Raw genomic sequence first — 17528 nt, forward strand, 5'->3', positions numbered from 1 at the left:
CCCTTTTTTTTTTTTTTTTTTTTTTTTTTTTTTTTTTTTTTTTTAGTTGTAGTTGGACACAATACCTTCACTTCATTTATTTGTTTATGTGGTGCTGAGGATCAAACCCAGGGCCTCGCTAGGTGAGCACTCTACTGCTGAGCCAAAACCCCAGCCCCCAACTCCATTTTTGTGATTTGTAAAATAGGAGTTAAAATAGTTCCTCCCTTCCTCCCTCATAAGATTGAATGATTGTTGCTTATCTGTTAAGCAGAAGGAAAAAAGTTGCCACCTCATACAATTGAATGAGATAATACATCTAAGCCCTTCGCACATTGCCTGGGACATGGTAAGTATAAAACAGTGAAGTTGTGGATGTTAACATAATAATTATTATTAGCTACTTACTGTCCTGGGTAACCTTGTTCCAGAGCTAGCACGCTGGTTCATTCTGCTACTCAGAATGATTCATCTCTTATCATCTCCCTTGGGATAAATATGAGAAAACCAGTGGGAGTCAGTGAAACATGGAAGCATATTAGTCCTCAGTCAGAATAATTCATCTTTAGGGATAATAACAGAACCACCCCTTACTGAGCAGGTTCTGTCCTGGCCCCCTTAAGAGGAAGCTATCATTCTTTATGAGCCCCCTCATTCTTCCTCCAGAATCTAGAGGGAAACATCTCCCCTGACTTCAAGGGCCATGACCCACTTATGGTGTTTCTCTGGGTAGTGGACATCCAACAAAATGACATCATCATATATGATCATACCTCACCCACACAGTTTGTCCATTCTAATTCTTTTCAGGGCATTTGCATGTGCATCTGTGTGTTTTTCTTTTTCAGCCCAAATGAATTAACTGTCCTTTAACTTATTAGGATGCACATGAGATATTTTTACTGCTGGAATGCTTCATAGATACAAAATCATTCTCCTTCAAAAACAGAAAAAAAAATCATTAACATGCATTTGTTCCAGAGACCCTTGGTTACCAGTAGAAATGGGGATCAGGTCCATGGAGTTGAAGAATGAACACAGAGAATGCCGAGATAAGCAAGTAAACAAAAATTTATAAAAGAGAAGGCCAAGGTTCAGAAGTGTAAGAAAGTTCCCAAATGGAGAGTATGGGAGGGGTGAAGTGCCACCAAGGTCTCTTGGCATCCCTTCTTTTAGAATTACTGAAGGGAAGTTGACTGACCCCCTGTAACCTGTCCTTGAGATTTTGCATGCAGGCTCAGCTTTAGTTGCATTGATGCAGTCTTTTGTCCCTTTGAGGAAACAGATATTGTTGTTGGACAAGCTAGAGCACATTAAACGGGGGAACACACCTCAAGCAATGGTCTGACATCCGTCCTTATCAACCCCCATCATTCTTTCCTGCTTGGATGGACTATTTCCCCTTCCTCACCTTCAGAATTGAGGAAGAAGCTACTGGAGAAAGAGCTCATGGCAGTTGGCTCTTGTACAAGTGAATTGACATTGGACATCTTAACACTTCTAAGATTCAGTTTCCTCTTCTGCAAAAAGAAGATATTGGACCCCATGATCCTGAGGCTGCTTTATTTATCCATAATCCTGCTCTTGCTGTAGGTGTGCCAGGTGCTGGGATAGCACGGGGACCTAGACAAGGTCTTGCTCTGATGGAGCTTATGTTGTTGTCATGAAGATAACAGACAAAATATCTGTGGACAGTTAGGAAACCACGAAAAAAAAAGAATAATGATAATCAACACCTTGGGTGGGGAAAGAAGAGGCACTCTTCATAGGTTAGAGAAGGCCAGAAAGGAGACACTTAGCCTGAGAACTGAATGAAGAGAGCGAGTCCTCCATGGGCATTCTAGGGGTGGAGGGCAGAGGGAATTGTTATAAAAGTTGTAGAATTTTCTTCAGGGAAACAGTCTGGGTCTCTAACACAGGAGCCAATGAGCTAGGCCACATGAGGATATGCTGTCTTTACACACACTCTGATATGATAGACTCTCCAGGACCTGATGGGAGCATGAGCTGACTTCTCCCCTGCTAATATTCATGAGTGCCTACTGCATGCAAGGCTCAGCGCCTCTAAGTCTAATCAGTGCTCAGAGCCAAGTGTCTGGAGGCAAACGCAGGCATGCGTGCTGACCTTTCTGAGCAGCAATGACAATGATAAATGAAGGGGGATTTGGATGCTCGCCCTTGACTATAAGAGGAAACAGGCGGACTGAGAACTGGGGCTGATGTTCTGAAGCTTAAGTTTCACCCACTGTGCAGTTTCTGGAGCCGTTTTCTGCTGAAGAGAAGGGCAGGAATGTGGTCTTAAAGGCTGCTCTACTGAACTTACAGGCTACTCAGCTGTTGTACCAGACCTCTGAGCTGGGGGCACCAAGGTAGCATCTTTTCAGGGCAGGCTGACCTGGCAAGCCCCGAGGCAACTGAGGCAGCAGAAAAGTCTGTGATAGCAATCAAAACACGTGGGCCACAATCCTAGCAGAGCCCTTAGGAGCCGGGTAACTTTTCCAGCCATCATTATAGAAACAGTGAGCATGTGCCAGAGGCCAGGCATGGTGGGGACATTATTTATCCATAATATTTATCCTCTTACACAGCATCCATTTAACCCTCAGAACAACCCGTTGTGGGGAAGCACAACTATCATCCCTAAAATACAAATGAGGCTGCAAGAGATTTTGTAACGTGCTCAAGGTCATTCAATGGCAGAGATGGGCTAGTTTCAAGTTGCTGTTTCATACTCTTAGGAACTCCTCCATTAAATGGTAATAGTAATCACATATGTTCTCTGCCCTCCTGGGGTTGGTGGGAGACTCAGATGAGATAAGAAGGTGCTTTGTAAACATTAATGAGCTGTGCCAGGGTCTGTTGGTCCTTGCACTCTTTCTAGCAGCACTGCTGTGTGCAGTTACCTGCTCCTCACCCCCTACACACCTACTCTTAGCCCTCCCTCTCCTGTAGTGAACACCCACCCACAACACTACTGCAGCTACCCTGAAATTCCTGCCCTTGCTTCCCCCTGGGGAGACAGTCCATCCTCTCCACAGCTGTACTTCTCCCCAGGCTTGCTGGGAAGTCTTGGCTCCAGGCCATCAGGGGTGGGGAGAGCACGTGGAAAAATGAGATGTTTTTCTTTCTTGGGAAGAAAGCCAAACTGCAGTTCACTGGAATTCTATAAATTATGCACCCAGAGAAGATTTAGTTTACAAAGAAAAGAGGGGGAAAAAAAATCCCTTACTATTTGCTCAGGGATCTGGGTTGGCCGATCCAGAGCCAAACCCCACATATTTGGCCTGACTCGCTGTGTTTGCAAAACAGCCTCATGTTCCAGGAGACAGCCCAGGAGGCCACAAAACAGCCAGGATTCTCTGCGGGCCTCTCTCCAGCCGACTCCCCATCCCCTTGCTCCAGCCTGGGTCTGTCACTTGGTTTCTTGGTCCTGGAAGCGTGGAATTCAAGAGGAAAGTGGGCCACTGGGATCTCTCTCTGTACAGATGCTTTCTTAGTCCCTATTCCTTCAACCCTGTGAAACCCAACTGTCAGGAGAGCTGGCCAGAGGACACTACCTCCAGGGAGCCTTCCCTACCCAGAGGCTGCATCAAGGTTCTCTCCCAGGGGCTCCCACAGCACTGAGGCCATGCCACAAGCTAGTCTTCCACAGGCTCTTAGAGGGCAGGAACCCTGTCGGATTTACTTAACTGGTATCCTCAGTGTAGTATTTCAGTGAAGAAATCAATGACCTACTACCTCTAGCCACCAGTGGATCCTCCTGCAGCTTTTCCCCAATTCAGATCCAGAATTCCTTTCAGGAGAAGAGAGACATCCTGGCTGTTGTGTTTGTACAGTGTTGTATTTTGTTTCTGTTTCTCTAGCCTTGTCTCCACTCTTCCCAGTCCCCACTAAATGGAGTGAATGGCTTGCCATTTCTCACCCTTCGGTTTCTGCCTCAATGCTTGGCTCACCCTGACCCCTCAGCACCCTCCTAGTCAGGCTTAAAGAATCGGTCCAACCTCCTCACAGCCAGAAGGTGCTTTAACATCCCCTCCCCCCACACACAGCAGATATCCCCCTGCCCGTTGGTTAGAGACCCATTTTCTTTGGGTCCCCAGACTCCAGGCTGCTGGACTTTAGTGCATGACAGGTTGCAGCTGTTCAGTACATGCCTGTTGAATTAATTCATTAACATGCAGAAGATAAGAATAGCATGCGAAGTCATGGAGCCGAGTGTGAAAAAGATCTCAACAGATGCTATGAGTAAAGAGGAAGAAGCAATTGCTGTGGGCTGGCTAAACGTGGGTGGGGGAGGAGACAGTGGAAGGAGAAGCTGACGTGGGATAAAAGTACAAAAGCAGGATGCAGACTGTCCATAGGGGAGCAGGGGGCAAGTGAGAAAAAAATCTAGGCTTTAAAAAAGCAAATTGCATTAGGGCCTACTTCTGTTTAAAATGCCAATGGCTTCTCCTTGTGTTTAGGAAAAGATCCAAACATCTTATTGAAGCTTAAGGGTTGCATGGATCTAATTCAGCTGTTGGGCTTTGGAAGAAAAGGAAACTGAGCCCCACAGTGACTTTTTCAGTGAGGTTATGAATTTTTTTTTAACCTTTAGAGATTTTCAGCAAATCCTATGCAACATTTTTACCATAAATGTATTTATTTGCCTTTGTTTCAAAATCTCTAGTCCAATTTTCCAGACCTTTTTTTCTTATGTGAACCAAGTCCTGCGAGCCTGCCATTACGTAACACAGTTGAGCTCTTTGTTTTTTCCATCATGACCCATTTGAAAGTTGCCCTATTTAATGCTGCAGGAACCTATTCTGGGGTTGTTTATCTTTTAAATTGCTATGAGACCTTAATGTAACAGGCTTCGATCAGGGTCTCCAGAGAACAGCAGGAAAAGAAGAGAGATTTGTATTCTCCTTCCCTAGCTGCAGAGGCCCCTCTTCCCGCCAGAACTGGGCCAGGGGTGACTTGGATGTGTTCCTGCCCACACAGAACTTATGGTCTGAGAGAGGAGAGGTGTGTGCTCAATACCAGGTGATGATAACAGGCACTTTGCCTCGTACACTCCCCAAAATTGTATGCAGTAAATATTATTACCCTTATAAATGAGAAAACTGCAGTGAGAGACAAAAGACTCACCCAAGTCTAGCACCAAGTGTCAGAGTGGAAACTTACGCCCAGGAATGTCCCCACCACTGTGCTTTGCCTCAGTCTAAGGAAAAACAGGATTAGCTGTCCAAAGGAGGAAGAAAAATTGCTTCAAATGTTCCAAGAAAAGATGCCTTGCAACTCATCTAGTTTATCCCCCCCTCCCACCACCCCAAATGAGGTCAATGCAATAGCTATGTGTACCAGGCATTTTTGCAGAACTCTGTTCCTCAAAATAACCTCCAAGAAGTCAATTCAATTCCATTTTATAGTGGGAGTCTTTAGAGATGCCCAGAGAGCCTAAAGAATTTATGCTGGGTCATGCAGTTAGAGGCAGAGCCAATATTCCAACCTTGACAGTCTTGGTGCAAAGCCTTCCCCCTCACTGCTCCCAGCTTTGAAGAAGCGACAAGCATCAAATTTTCAGTTTATTACCTATAACTCCAGGAAGATCACTAAGAAAGGACCTTGTAAATTGTGCTCTACAGAGAAGAATTCATACTGAGGCAGGAACTTATAGACAAATACAGAGGAGTATTTCATTCTCGAACAAGGCTGACAAGAATGGACCCTGGAGACAGAGCCAGACAGATCTCCTGGTACATCACTGCAAAACACAGGAACCCTTCCATCTGTCGTCACCAGCCCCCAAGCCCCCACAGGACCTGGGCCAAAGTCAAATTATCTAAAGGTATGACTGATACCAAACCCATTCTAGATTTAATGAAAGCTTCATCATGTAGTCAAGGAATCCAACAAAAAAATAAAATAAAACCCTACACCAGGGGCCATCCAAGATGGGAGCCCACAAAGAATAGCAACAGAAAAGTCAGAGAGACCAGGAAGTGAGCTGACAGAGTAAGACTGGTTCCACCCGCCTGAGTCAGAACAGACTGGTGTTTGCAACACAAAGTCTCTTCATAGTCCAAGAAAACTGAATGTACTTGGGACAGTGGAGATGCAGTCAGAGAGAGGGAAGAAAAGGGGAACAAATTAAATAGCCCCTTTGACCTCACCATGCATTGCACTCCGTGAACACATGCCCCTGAGTGAATGTGAGAAGGTCTGCTATGCATCTCTGAGATGGGTCCTGGAGGCCTGCTCTTAGAGTCCCCCATGACATTTAAGATGATTGTTATGTTTATAGACAAATATTTCTCCTCCATTAGAACCTCTACATGCAAACCAACCAGCTCCTCCAGGGCTCATCTAAATAAAGTGTGAAAAAATGGAATGCTAGAAATAAGATCTTTGTGGAGGACCAAGTGAAATTCTGCAAAGGGTTATTTTCTCAATGCAGAGTCCTGGGGAATTTTGACTGCATAAGGTTTTAATCTTGTGTACTGTCTTTGGACACATTCCCAGGTTGATGAGACTCCATTGTCTGGATGCTCGATGTCGTGGGGCATCTTCTGAAGGCTCAGGCCCAGAAGCCCAAGTCTGGCATGATATATGGTTCACGAAAAGTGGTTTCATTTTAAAAATAAAGACAGCTAAGTTCCCGACCACTAGCAATTATAGTGTGGCAGGCTAACCCAACTGGGGAATATATTTGTGGAGGCTTTTCAGGAAACAAAGAAAGGCATTTTCTTTTCCCTACTCCTTTCTCCTTTATCCCTTAACTTCAGGAAATCTAAGTTTCTCTTACACCTACGGAGACTTTAGGGGTCTTTGTGTACTACAACCTAGCCCTGTTGGCAGATAGACAAGGCTGGGACAGATGGAGGTAGATTTTGTTGTTGTTGTGTCATTTAAATTATTTTAACATAAATAAAAATGGTACATATTTATGAGGTTTCTTTATGGTGAAAACATTCAAAATCCTTCCTTACAGATTTTTAAAATATGCAGTACATTATCATTGTCTGTTGTCACCTTGTTTTGCAATAGTGCACCAGAACTTCTTACTCCTACCTAACTATAACATTGTACCCACTGACCAATCTCTCCCCATCCCTCCCTCCTCCGTCCCTCAAGCTGTGTGAGTCAGCTTTTCCTCACTGTGACCAAAATACCCAACAAGAACAACTGAGGGAAGAAACAGTTTATTTTGTTTCCTGGTTTCAGAAATTGAATCCATGATTAGTCCAGTCCATTGCCCTGGGCCCAAGATGAGCCAGGACATCATGGCAGAAGGGTGTGGCAGAGGAAAGCTGATCTACTTATGGGGCTAGGAACAGAGAGGGGGAAAAGGGACCACAGGGAAGATGAACCCCTTCAAGGAATTCCCTTAGTGCCCCACGTGCCTACATTTACCACCCAGTAAGGCCATTCAAACTAGGATGGTTACAGCTCTCATAATCCAATCATTTTACCTCTGAATATTCCTGCATTAATACAGGATCTTTTGGGTGTCACCTTACATCCAAACCATAACACCAATCTTTGGTACTTACCATTCTACTCCCAACTTCTATGAGATTGACTTTTTTATATTCCACAAATGAGTGAGATCATGCAGTACTTGTCTACCTGTGCCTGGCTTATTTCACTTAACATAATTATCTCCAATTCCAGCCATGTTGTTGCAAATGACAATATTTTTATCTTTTTCATGACTAAATAGTATTTTTGTTTTTGACACAATAAACTCATTTTATTTTATTTTCAATTAATTTATTTATTTTAATTAGGTATATATGACAGCAGAATGCATTTTGATTCATTGTATACAATTGCAGCACAACTTTACATTTCTATGGTTGTATACAATGTAGTGTTACACCATATGTGCAGTCATACATGTACCCAGGGTAATGACTCTCATTCCACCATCTCATTCTATCATGTTTCCTGTCCCCGTGAACCCTCCTTACCCTCCCTCCCCTTTGCCCAAAGTTCCTCCATTTTATACATGCCTCTCCCCTTCTTTTTATGGATTAGCATCCACTTATCAGAGAGAACATTCAGCCTTTGGTTTTTTGGGATTGGCTTACTTCACTTAGCATGATATTCTCCAACTCCATCCATTTACCTGCAAATGCCATAATTTTAACCAAAATAGACATGTAGACAAATGGTACAGAATAGAAGACACAGAAACAAACATACATAAATATAGTTATATAATACTAGAAAAGGTGCCAAAAACATACAGTAGAGAAAAAATAGCCTCTTCAACAAATGGTGCTGGGAGAACTGGAAATACATATGCAGAAAAATGAAAATAAACCCCTATATCTCACCATGCATAAAACTCAACTCAAAGAGGATCAAGGACTTAGGTATTAGTCAAGAGACCCTGCACCTAATAGCAGAAAAATAGGTCCAAATCTTCATCATGTCAGATTAGGCCCCAACTTCCTTAACAAGACTCCTAAAGCACAAGAAATAAAATCAAGAATTAATAAATGGAATGGACTCAAACTAAAAAGCTTCTTCTCAACAAAAGAAACAATAAATGAGGTGAATGGAGAGCCTACATTTTGGGAGAAAATTTTTGCCACCCACATGTCAGATAGAGCACTAATCTCCAGGATATATAACGAACTCAAAAAACTTAACACCAAAAAAACCAAACAACCCAATCAATAAATGGGCTAAGGAGCTGAACAGACAGTTCTCAGAAGAAGATATACATTTGATCAACAAATATATGAAAAAATGTTTAACGTCTCTAGTAATTAGAAAAATGCAAATCAAAACTACTCTAAGATTTCATCTCACACCAGTCAGAATGGCAGCTATCAAGAATACAGACAACAATGAATGTTGGCAAGGATGTGGGGAGAAAGGTACACTCATACATTACTGATGGGACTGCAAATTGGGGCAACCACTATGGAAAGCAGTATGGAGATTCCTTAGAAAATTTGGAATGGAACTACCATTTGACCAGCTATCTCACTCCTTGGTCTATACCAAAAGTACTTAAAATCAGCATACTACAGGGACACAGCCACATCAATGTTTATAGCAGCACAATTCACAATAGCTAAACTGTGGAACCAACCTAGATGCCCTTCAGTAGATGAATGGATAAAGAAACTGGTATATACACACAATGAATAGTATTTTATTGTGTGTAAGTACCACATTTTTCATTCATCAGTTGACTGATGCTTAAGTTATTTACACTTCTTGGCTATTGTGACTAATGCTACAATAAACATGGGAGTGGCAGATGTCTCTTCACCAGGCTGATTTAATTTCCTTTGGATATATACTCAGTAGTAAGATTGTTTGATGATATGATAGTGCTATTTTTAATTTTTCAATAATTTCCATACTATCTTCCATAATATTTATGATAGTTTATGATGGAGGTAGACTAGAGGAAATGGTGGACAAAGGAGCAGGAGGTATCCAAGAGGTAGAGACCCACACTCTACTCCATGCTGTGTCCCACAGTGCCTTGACCTTGGGTGGGAGGTGACTGCAAGGTGCCTCTGAAGGCTAGGCACTAAGCACAGAGAGTGGCCTTGAGAAGTTCCCTGTGATCAAGCCTATGGACAAAAGAAAACTTAAGGTCAACAAGGGAGAATAAAACCAGAATAGTTGGAAGTCCTTTCCAAGATGCAGTGTTGTGCAGATGACAGAGGGTCACAGCACCAGACACAACCAGGGAAGCAAAAGAATAATTCAACAACGGACCTTCCATGTGCAACAGTCCAGGTGCCTCCCTCATGTTCCCAGTAGCCAGGAATCTTGAATCACCGTCCTACTCTCAACTTTAATGGGAGGAAGGGAGGGGGCCCCACTAATAATCGATATTGAATTTCTTCTCTACCTAAGGAATAAAATCAGGGTACTCAAGCTGTATTACTGTCAGTTAAAAAAAAAAAGTAATGTGTATATTGTTTCTTAAACCTGAGTTCTGCTCCATAGTTTCTTCCTGGATATTATTATTATTTTACCTAACATTAGCAGATGGTTTATGCTTCTAGGTACAAAAGTTCCTGACCTCTGGATACTTTTATCCTTTAGCTGTGGATTATGGAAGGGCTCATGCTCTTTGACTTTATCCTCAAAAGTTGGGATCTCTTCCACATCATCCTTCAGCAACATTTGCTATTATCTATTTCAACCTTATAGAGAACTGAGTTTCTTTAAATGACAACACTGGAACTCGCTCTCTGTGAACAAATGCCATAGATTACCCTAATGGTGTGGCCTGTGTGATGCCTGAAAAATGCTAGGTGCTCAATAGATTTTATTGGAAATTTTTTTAAAAAGTCAAAAAATAAATTGATTAAGTTGGGTGTTTTATTCCCATTAGTAGGTTTATATTTTAGGTTTTCAGAAAAATTTAACAGAAGGTGCCTAGAGTTCCCATCTATTCCTTCCTGGTTCCCACTCCCACCTAACCCCAACCCTGCCACACACACAGTTTTCCCTATTATTTACATCTGCCTTGATGGGACATTTGTTACAATTGATCAATCCATATTGATACATTATTATTCATTAAAGCCCATAGAATATAACCTCTATGGATTCTGCCAAATGTATAATGTCATGTATCTGCCATTACAATATCATTAAGAATAGATTCACTGCCCTAAAAATCCTGTGTGGGTCACCTCTTCATGCCCAACTCCTAACTCCTGCAACCCCTGACCTTTTTACTGTCTCTATAGTTTTGCCTCTTCCAGAAGGTCATATAGGTGGGAACTTCATGTAGTATGAAACCTTTTCAGACTGACTTCTTTGACTTGGCAAGTACATTGACGTTTCCCTCATTGTTCTTTTGTGGCTTGCTAGCACGTTTTTCTTTGTTATTGAATAATATTCCACTGGTGTACCATGGTTTTTTTATCCATTTACCTATTGAAGGACATTATGGTTGTTTCCAATTGGGGGCAATAATAAAACTGTTAGAAGCATTTATGTGAAGATTTTGTGTGGATATAAGTTTTCAGCTCATTCAGGTAAATACGGAGAATGATGATTGCTGGATGGAAAGACTGTTTAGCTATGGAAAGACTGGTTTTTAAAAGTGCTTTCTAGCCAGAATTCTCCCAGAACATAGACTAAGTTAACTAAGTGATGAGTTGACTTCCCACAGTGACAAGCCAGAAAGCAGGCCCTGTTTTTATTTGTACGAAACAAAGTATTCAAGCTTCAAGGTATATTCCTAAATTCTAGTCTACTTAGATTTAGTAGATAATATGCTATGTAGTTTGAACCTTTGATTTCTTTTTGGCCTATTTAACTTGGCGGCCTAGACAGACTACTTTGACAAGGTCACTACCTTCTCAGGTATGATGTTAATGATATTCTAGTGGGAGACAAGGTGAATAAACACACAAGTAAACTCTGTAATCAGCAGGAAGAACTAAACAGGAAAAGGTCATAACTACGTAGCCAAGAAAACAAAGTTTCCCATTAACTGAATGATAAGTATGCATGTGGAGCTAAACTAGGATTTGAGGAAGGGCATCGGGGACAGTGCAGAGATAATTTGGCTCCAAGAAGATACAACCAGAAGGAAGCACTCTTGAAATGATTTCCACAATGTTCAAGTGGCTGGCCCTGCCATAAGGGAAGACAGTATGTAAAAGGGAAAGATTGATGTTTGGGGCAAATAAAAAATTCAGAACATGAAAAGAGAAAACAGGACATTTAGATCATATACTTCACCTCTTCTAATTAAAGTGGGAGAATCTTGCCTTAGTGCCTCTCCCATTGCTATTTTGCACACAGTAATGTTCAAGAAGAGCTCACTACATTGATGGGGGACACTTACACCAAAATACACATTTTTTTTAAAAAGGACTTTACTTTTGCCCTCAAAGTTCAGCTACACAAAAGTCAAACAAAACCAAAAATAGCATTCTCTGGGTACTCCAGGTTATCTTTTAAGTGGTGTTGGAATGAAATCAGTATATACATTTTCAGAGCTTTGTAATCATTATTCTCCACCATCCTGGGAAATGTGAATTTGGTTGAGCTCCAAGAATCTTAGCAACAAGACAGCAGCTCCTAAGCAGAGCCGCAGTCTTCTGATGGGGCCAGAAACCCAGAGACAAAGAACTATTTATCGACATGAACTGTCTTGCTTCCGAAGCTGGAATCCCTAGGACCAAGCTAATGAGGAGACTCGGTGCCAGGATGTCATATTGGATCAGGAAGGCCAAGCCATTAACAGTCTGCATGTCTGCGCTGAGGCCAGACTGGAGGAGATGCAGAGAAAACATATACAGTGGCTTCTGAAAGACCTTAACACTTGACACTTGAACACCAAGACAATCACTGCGTTGAGCTGGGAGTGTGGGAAAGGGCTCAGGCTGCAGTATGTTTCCTGAACAGATGGGCAGTGCTGATGTGGAGCAGCAGAAGCTGCTGGCTGCAGCCCCAGGCAAAGGAGTGTCAGGAACTCCTGAGCCTAACTCTCAGGGCTTCCTATTGATGTCCCTGAAGGTGAGATGCAATCTCTCTCCTCTTTTCTAGCCCCATCTCTTCCAAAGGCCTCACTCAGTGCCCAATTACTGGCTTACGAGGGAGACACGTCCTTGATGTAGTAAGAGGTATCCCTTAGTTTTACAATAATTAACTCCTTGAAAATCCAAACAGGAGGTGACATTTCTTTGCATGCCAGCCAGAATTCTCTTTGGATGTTTCCTGACTTTGGAACATCTTGGGGAGACTCAGCAGGTCAAGCACAGAAGAGGGCTTCAATCAACATCAGTACAGATAAAGACCACTGACATTCACTGAGCTCCATCCAGAGCAATGCACTAAGCCCTTAACATTCATCACCTCACTTAAGCATCACAACTCTGTAACTTGGAAATACCACAAACCCCATTTTACTGATGGGAAAACAGAGGCTGAGAGAGACTAGGGTTTGGAAGTTCTCAAAGTGCTGGTCCCAGGACCAGCAATATCAGCATCACCTGGGAACTTGTTAGAAATTAAGTTTCTCAGACCCCACCTCAGCTGTACTGACTCAGAAACTCTAGGGGTGGGGCAATCTGTCTTTTGGCAAGCCCTGAACACTCTAGTATGAGGACCCATAGACCAGACAACTTTCCCAAAACCACACACCCAGTAGGATCCAGATACCAGCAGTTTGGCTCAAAAGCCCTGCTCTTAACTATTGTGCTATGAATTTACCTGGACCCAAAAAATAAGAACCTACCTACAATCGCACACTCGAAATTTAGAGAATTTTCAGGCATTAAAAGATGCTTAGCTTTTTAAAATACCTGGTCAGATTCACAAAGGGGAATAAAAGGGAGAGGCAACCTGCCTCTTGTACATTAAGGCCTTAGCTTCCTGCTCACTTCATATGGTACTGGTACATTCCTCAGGGGAATGGAGATTTCCTGTCTGTTCAACACTCCACTCCACCCTACCCACAAGGACACTCCCAGAGACTACAACCAGGCCTCATAGAATCATTATTTCACACCCAAGAGAATAAGAGGAACAACTCAAAAGGAATGAAATGGAGAGTGGCTAATATGAAAAACTTAAAAAAGTGGAAGCATCAGTACTAGTTTCCTAGGGATAGTGTAACAAAGAACCACAAGCTTTGTGACTTACAACAATGAAAATTGATTGTTACACACACAGTAGTTACAAGTCTGAAATCAAGGTGTTGGTAGAGCCATACTCCCCTGAAAACGATGTGGGGGATGATGCTTCCTTGCCTCTTCCAGCTGCTGGTGATCCCAGATGCTCCTTGGGTTGTGGCAACATAGTTCTTCCTATGTCTCTTCATATCATCTTCCCTCTAGCTATGTCTGTCTTTATGTCCAAATTTCCCCTTTTTATAAGAACCTGCAACACCTTAGTTATTTTGAATTAGGGGCCCACTCTATTCCATATAAGCTCATCTTAACTAACTATACCTACAAGGCTCTATTTCTAAATAAGGTCATATTCTGAGGTCTTGGGGGTTAGGACTCAAACACGAATTTAGAGGCACATAACTTAACCTACAGTAGCATCTATTTTGAAGTTGGGGCTTAAACTACAAAACTTCCCATGCAACATACTTGCTACATCATTTCAGAGAATTTTAGGCTGACCTCCATTGAGGCCATCTATGTGAGGGTGGTTTCTATCATGGCTGATGATTTGATTAGAATCACCTAGTATTTGTTAAAATTAGAGCTACCCAAAGCTTCATCCTATACATTCTGAATCAGAAAGGGACTGAATGCCTCTTTGATTCTGATGTGGCTAGCCCTTCAATGCCCTCAAAGTTTGAAAGCTCAGGTCTAGCCAACCATCACAGGAGGCTAGACATGCTGCCCCATTGTGACAGCCACATCTGAGGAGGTACCCCAGTTTCCTGCAACACCTTAGCCCCGGTGATGCCAATGGTGAGTTTTAAGCTCAGACAAGTCACTCTGGAATATTCAAGGGGAGCGCCTAGGTCTTCCCCAGATTTATCTTCATCTTTAGGCCCCATATTATTACCAACATATTGGTTCACAGAAAGGTCAGAGAAACCTGACTTCTGAGTCAGATGATTTTATTAGGTGGGAACCATATTAAACCAAATCCCCTAGGATTCATCCCCAATAATCCAATAACTTCTCTCCTTCAGAGAAGATAAGGAGGTCATTGAGAACTGGTGCCCAATCCAAGAAGGAAGGCATCAAAGATACTTTCATGATTCTGAAATGAACTGGGAGAGCAGCTGCATGGAAGTCACAGAGAGGAAATGTCAAACAGAATTACCTCCACATCATGCCTCCTATACCATACCACTCCCCAGCAGCCCCAGAGCAGAGAAAATAATCATTATAACTGCACTCATCAGACAAGGCAGCGAAGAGCATGAGCCTTGGACTGAACATCCCAGGCTGCTTAAATACTTGCCTGTTAGAGCCCCCATCTCTTCATCAGCTCCTTAACATCATTGATCTTATTTCACAGAACACTACCTATGAACCCAGCCAAGAAAAGGTTTTGATTTATCAAAAGAATTTAGGTTCCATGGAATCCAAGGGCGGGAAAGACTCCATCTGGCCTAATGGGAACTGGAAAGCTATTAACTGTGGCTCTGTTTTTTAAGAACTCTACAACACATCTCTTCTTATGCCTTCTCGGTTCTGTCTCCCTCTTTCTCCACCAAAAGGCTTCCCCTGTCACTACCTAAGCGTATACAGTAGTTATCATAGTTGCCCTGGTTCCCAAAACCATACAACCTTTTAGCTTAGTTCCCCACTGCTCAAGAGTTCAATCCCTTAATGTTCCAATTCCTAGGAGAGGAATCCAAGTCCATCATAGGCAAGGTGACTTTACTTCCCTAATCAGCTGTGTTTGTGATGCAGATCACATAGCACAAGCCCAGGCACTTCAGCTGGCACCTCCTCAAGGTGGGTAGGCATAGTCAGCATAGAAGGGTTCTGGGGAAGGCAGGACCCAAGGCATGTGAACTAAAATAGTGATAAAAAGTCATTTTTTTAAGCATCTACTAGATAAGAGATGCTGAGCTATATGATATATGATCCTTGCTTCAAACATTTAAGGTGGTTATTGCAGATATGGCTACTGAGTTGAAGCAACTTGTCCAGGGTCACTCAGCTAGTAAGAGATGGATACAAATTCCAACTGAATACTGCCAGTTTCCAAATGGTACCATTTCACCAACTCAGGAAAACATGAACATTAACACCATCTACTCCAACTATCCACCAAACTATAATCAACATAAAATGAAATCACAACCTGGAAATTGCCTTGGGAAAGCTAAACAGAAGTAAATATGAAGTCTGAATGTACCTGCTGCCACCATCCCACAGTGTGGTGTTGGCTCAACAAGCGTCTCCCTAAGGACGGCAGAATATTGGTTCAGCTCTGGCTCTGTGGCCAGATGTGGCCAAGACCACAGCGGGGTCTTAGCAGCTGTCCAAGACCTCCTGAAAGAACTGCTTGTTGCTTACAATCCAGTGGTGTGACCCCACACAAACAATATCTGAATTCTCAACCCTGAGCTGGGCACACCAAGGTGGGCAATTGTTTGAACGGGGGCAACTTCTGATTTTCACTAAGAAACCTAGCCAAGAGAGTTGGTTAATTGGGTTCAAGTTGGCTATAACAGAGCACAGACCACAATCACTGGCAACTCTCAAACATTAATGGCACCTTTTAAACCCCAAGATGAGGGTCACGCACATGGAGACTCTGCCCCACAAAGGAGGTGGGTTTATAGGGATTTCTCCACAGTTGGCTATGGTAGAAATGAAAAGCATGACTGAGACTGTGAAGCAGGCCATGCTCTTTGGTGCTTATGTTGGTTCATTTTTTGTGTCAACTTGCTGGGCTATGGTGCCCAATTGTTTGGACAAACACTAGTATAGATGTTGCTCTGAAGGTATTTTGCAGATGTGATCAACATCTATCCACGGACTTTAAGTAAAACAGATTACCCTGTCTAACATAGGTGGGATTCATCTAATCAGTGGAAGAACATCAAAACAAACTCAAAGATTTCCCAGGAACGAAGGAATTCTAGCTTATGAAATTCTGTCTGAGCTTCCAGCCTGCTGGACCACCCAACACATCTCAAACTAGAGACTTCAATAATAATACTCATCTGAATTTCCAGCATGCCAGTCTACCCTACAGTCCCTTAAAATAAATCTCACTCATTTTCTCCTTTCTTTCTGGAGAACCCTAACTGACAGAGTCCTCAATAACTGGACCATTACTGGTAATCTGATGATAGTCCCCTCATACCGACTGAGTAGCTAAGGCAGATGGGACACTGGTCCAGACAAGGAGAGGGCTGCAATGTCCAGTGCAGGCATTATAGAGTGAGTCTCTTCCTCCTTCCACAGGCTCCTGTCTCTCCCCCAGAACTCAGGTAGAATCAGAGAGCTCACTCAGGCTGGTATATAGACCCTTACTTCTCAATATACACACCAGGTGCATAGATCATCACCTAGATCAACTGAACTAGAACCTGCATTTTAACAAGATTTCTAGGCTATTCAAGTACACATAAAGTTTGAGAGGCATTGTAATTGAAGGCAGCCTGATTTTCCCAGAATGAGCACTGAACCCAATGTTATAGATACGGGTGGAGTTCCTGATTGGACTCCAGCCAGCTCTGAGCACTTGGGCAAAACTAATGAGGAAACAGACATGTTTAGAAAAGTACAGATCACATTAGTAGTTTTACTATGTCCAAAGCACTGAACCAGGCACAGTGTTTATAATGACACTTCCAATCTTCCCATCAAACCTATGAGGAAGGTGCTATTGATAGTTCCATTTTACAAATGGCAAAACTGAAATGCAGAGGGGTTATGGAATTTTCCCAAGGTCAAATGAATAGTTGATTCAGGATTTGAACTCAGCGGGCCTGGCTCCATAGACACATACTGCCTCTCAGATTCAAAGCACAAAGGGTCTCCCCAATGTTTCATCAGGGGTATAAGCCAAGTTCTAGCATGGGAGTAATTCTGTCAGTAGGATTCAAAGAACACTTCATAAAGAAGGTAATT

At 42.6% G+C, this 17528-nt stretch overlaps 1 long non-coding RNA gene across 1 annotated transcript in view; it reads right to left on the minus strand.

Moving 5' to 3' along the window:
• The window catches only part of LOC125616430, an 84976-nt gene that overhangs the window by 47309 nt on the left and 20139 nt on the right, over positions 1-17528 (minus strand). The gene's annotated exons all lie outside the window — the stretch shown is intronic.

The sequence above is a fragment of the Marmota marmota genome, unplaced genomic scaffold (genome assembly GCF_001458135.2).
Source record: "Marmota marmota marmota unplaced genomic scaffold, marMar, whole genome shotgun sequence".
Classification (NCBI taxonomy): domain Eukaryota; kingdom Metazoa; phylum Chordata; class Mammalia; order Rodentia; family Sciuridae; genus Marmota; species Marmota marmota.